Source organism: Physeter macrocephalus, chromosome 7 (genome assembly GCF_002837175.3).
Source record: "Physeter macrocephalus isolate SW-GA chromosome 7, ASM283717v5, whole genome shotgun sequence".
NCBI classification, from domain to species: domain Eukaryota; kingdom Metazoa; phylum Chordata; class Mammalia; order Artiodactyla; family Physeteridae; genus Physeter; species Physeter macrocephalus.
This window is the reverse complement of record NC_041220.1, coordinates 127084317-127089083: the sequence shown is the minus strand read 5'-3', so window position 1 is coordinate 127089083 and position 4767 is coordinate 127084317.

Below are 4767 nucleotides of genomic sequence, written 5' to 3'. Positions count from 1 at the left end.
CAGCTTTCTGGGGTCCCACGCCTGGATATTGAGAGAGTAGGTCTAGGATAGTACCTGAGAATTTATACGAAATTCTCCATGGTATTCAGATCATCGGCCAGTGTGAGAACCACTGCTCTAAGTTATGTTAGGAGGAGTTTCTGGTTGGACAAAAGACAGAACGTGAGAGTGTATACTGTTTTGCCCTTGGAATTTAATGCAGTTCAATTATTTCCCTAAGAGAAATAGATCAACACATTTTTTAAAAGAAAATTAAATATACTCATTCTAAACGCATTGTTTCATCAAGTTTCATTTTTTTAATATTAAAAACGTTTTAGAATGGATTGTAATACCAAAAATAAATTTACTTTCTGACTATACCAGCCTTTAATTTGTGGCCATTTACTGTAACTTCAGTAGCCAAATAAAATCATCTGCCCTATGAGCCTTAAAAGGCTCACCCTATGCAAAACCATAAAACGGGCAAAGTTTGCCCCCAGCCTTGGTTATTTTTTCATGGGGTTCCTTATCAAGAGCTGGCCAATGCTTTCTAGAAGCCCTCAGCAGATTTCCCTTTCCCAAATTTTCCTTCACCACATGCTGCCTCTGACCTCTACCTTGGGATCTCTGATTTTTTTTAAAAGCAAGAATAATCCTATGTTATTTAGCTATGGATCTTAATGGGCTAATGTTACAATGGCCAAATTACACAAACATATATTTACAAAAATTGGGGTGGGGGGGAGAGAGGACTTAATTCAAAGGAAAGACTCTTGGATAGTGAGAAGATGTTTGAAGTAGATTGGGCTTCTGGCCCTGAAAATGACAATGTCTTACACTTAGATGGAGCCCTAAATCCTTAGAACCTCTGCATTTACTATGCACAGTGCAAAGAATTACATATGATTCAGACTTTCTATGTTCAAGATCTACTAAATAATCAAGAGAAACACCATCAAAACAATTAAAAATAAGCACCAGTAGAATTGTGTGGCTCTCTTGAACCACGAGAAATGTTCCCTCACAAAGGGTGGAATTGACAACTAGACGAAAGTCGTTTCCACGTCTCCCAAATTCCAACGGGGTCATTAACATGATTGTTCTGAAGCCGGAAGCAGTTGTACCTTAACCTCAAATCCTAATTTATTGGAAAGTTCTTTAAAAAGAAATCACTACCCCCATTACATCCATACTCTGGGATGAGTAGGAACCCCTGGAAGCCTCCACTGCGGTGCTGATGACTCCCTTGATGTTTAGAAGAACAACACCTCTCAGTCCTGCACGCAAGGACACATGCCTAAAAGATCACAGGGACATGCTGATTCACCAGCCAGCTTGAACTGAGATCGCCTAACGTAGCTGAAAGCTGCGAGAGCTGTTTACCCTCACATCTCATGGTCTGAATAACGTCAGTCTTACGGAAATGTGATGGTCAGGCAAAAGGAAGCTACGCCTTCCCTGTAACACTGCCGCCTCCCCCCTGCCCCCTGCCACCTCCGTCTACACTCTGGGCACCCGTGCATGACTCCAGTGATGCCTCTGCCATGCTCCCACGCTCGTGTGGACCTATCTGTCTTCTGTGATGGAAGACAGGCTCGCTGGGGGCAGGAAGTGGATTTTACTCGCTCTCACTTTGAGCGTTGAGCACAGTACCATAGGTACCGTTGGGGGGGCGGCTAGGAATTTTACTCCTACCCTCTTTGAGTCCCTGGCTGGGCCTGAGAATTAAATTGACATAAGATGGATTAACGGGAGAAAAGCATACAGGTTTATTTAATACAAGTTTTACAGGATACAGGAGCCTTCATAACGAAATGAAGACGCAAAGAAGTGGCAAAATCTAAGTGCATTTATATACTAGGATGAACAAAGAGGCAATTGTGGAAAAATAACTAAAATATATGGGGAGAGCAAAGGAAGATCAGAGTTATTTTAACAAGGTCTGTTTGTACAGAGTTCTCTCCGCCTCCACTCCCCACCTCTGCTGATAAGAATGTTCCTTTCCTCCTGGTAGCGGGAGGGCATCTTTCACATGAGAGTTTTATCTCCTGCTTTGGGGAAGAAAAAGGAAGATCAGAGGGTCCTTCTTGCCCCTGCTGTTTTTTAGTGCTTTTAGCTCAAAATAATCCATATGCCCATGTGACATATTTTGGGGAAGCACATTCTGCCATTCTTCAGTACCAGGTACATTAAAGAGTTAGGGACCAATGACTAATGAATGCATAAAGATCTGTGCTGGGCTTCCCTGGTGGCGCAGTGGTCGAGAGTCCGCCTGCCGATGCAGGGGGCGCGGGTTCGTGCCCCGGTCCGGGAAGATCCCACATGCCGCGGAGCGGCTGGGCCCGTGAGCCATGGCCGCTGAGCCTGCGCGTCCGGAGCCTGTGCTCCGCGACGGGAGAGGCCGCAACGGTGAGAGGGCCGCGTACCGCAAAAAAAAGATCTGTGCTGCTAATGGTTGCTTTCTCTGGGTTAGCCATTGTCTTCTATCTTTTTTTTCTTTTGAAAATAAAAAACGTTTAGTGATGCACTTAGCAGTTAAACCTTGGTGTGGACTATTACAGTTGGTGATTCTTGTCCAGATTGGAAGCACTGATGGACTTGAAAATATAGGTAGAGAAGAGGGAAACCAAAGTCAGAGTGAAGAATCACAACTCTAAGGGGAAACCTTTTACTAACATTTCACTCTGTCCGCTGGTTGATCCTGGTCAGTGTCCCCGTTCCAGTGCCTTCCCCACCCAAAGCATAGGTGGTGATGACGTGGCTTGGTGATTAGCTGAAACGAGTTTGTCTCGTGAGCTACCACTAGGATTCTGAAGATACAGTAAGCATCCTAACTGAGGCCTGAAATGGATGGCAATAGTTTATTGGTGAATTACTTGTCCTTGCAAAAATGCACTCCTCAGAACCATCCCATGGCAATCTTGGCGCTCACTTGTAATAGATTCACATGGCGAGGGAGAGAGGTATGGGCAAGGTACAGAGGTTTGATCTTGGAATCTGGAGTCAGAGAGACCTTTGTTAAATTTCTTGTTCCGTCGTTTACCACTTGGATGACCTGAGACGGGTTATCTAAGCCCCAGATTTTTCATTTGTGAAATGGTAATAGTAATACCCTTACTTTCTTGCAGAATTGTTGAGAATCAGAGATTGCATATGTAAAACAACAAGCACCCAGGCGCGTAACCGCAGTAGGCACGATACTACTATCATGTGCTTCATAAGCCTTCATGAAATGGAACGGAACGGAACGGAACGGAACGGAACGTACTTTGGAATCCCTCTGGTCCAGATGCTGTAACCCATGGCTTTTACTTCTAGGACACACAGCCCACTTTAGGCTTCCCATTCTTAATGCATGAAAGAGTGTCAAGTTTTGCTAAAGACTGCGTCTTTGTAACACAAAATGAATAAGAGATTCAAATATTTTCCAGTTAATTTGATCAGTAAACATGGTTAGACCACATAATTCAAACTCCTTTTTGGTGTGACTGATTGAATATGCTCAAAACTGTACAACTGCATCTGCTGGTGAACGGCGGGGACATAGCACTAAGAAACCTTATTCTTTAAAAATCATGGCCCTTGAGAAACCTGGCTTTTTTGAAATCCTATCAGGGATTATATGACCAAAATGAAACAGCTTTAAAGTGAGGAGGCTAGATCAGCCCAGCTTTGGTCCAAGAGCCAATCAGCATTATTCCCTGATTCTTTTAGAGTTAATAAAAAGGTTTCTCTCTTCTCTTAGAACTAATCAAAACCCTCTGTACTCACTCAGAAACGTATATATAAGTCCTACTCAAGCAATCTTCAAGTAAATTGTGTTCCAATATTCTATCTCCCTTGCTCAACAAGATAAATTCAGCTTCTTTTTCCCCTCAGAATTGACAGCCTTATTATCTGAAACATAGAACCCATAGCATTTATAGTTCTCAAAGCCTCTGTGAAGAAGCCCTGATCTTCTGAATGTCCACTGTTAGGTAACTTTATGCCATTATTACCTCAAGAATTGAGGGGTTCCTCCTCCAGAGACCATGCTCCTGAAATATTTATTCCTAGAGTACCTACCCCTGTACTGTGTCCTCTGAAATATAGCACATGTGGTCACTGCTTAGAGAAAATTCTGAACACTGAGGTGATATCACAGGATACGAATTGGGTAATTTCCAGATACCTAGGCTTATTGAACTTGACCTAGGTGGACACAGATCAGGATTGTAATGACACTAGTTCACCTTCAAATCTACTTCCCAAGGACTGAGGATAATTCTCTTCGTCCTCATGGCCTCTGGAGGGGGCTGGGAGTGAGGGATAACTCTTTGTACCTCAATTCCAGGCCTACCCCCTTGATACCAATTGAAACCATCTTTCTTCTAGCCACCCAAATCAAAACACCCAGTGGATAAGGGGGACAGGGATAAACTGGGAGACTGGGATTGACATATACACACTACTATATATAAAATAGATAACTAATAAGAACCTACTGTATAGCACAGGGAACTCTACTCAATACTCTGTATTGACCTATATGGGAAAACAATCTAAAAAAAGAGTGGAGATATGTATATAGATATCTATATATAGATATATATATAACTGATTCACTATCCTGTACACCTGAAACTATCACAACATTGTAAAGCAACTATACTCCAATAAAAATTTTTAAAAAAAGAAAAGAAAAACCTCTGTGGCTTTCCTGGGTTCCACCCATTTTTTCCGGAACAGAACTCAGGTCTATTACCAACGCTGCCCCGGCTCCGTGGCTTCCGCACGCTCTCCCTG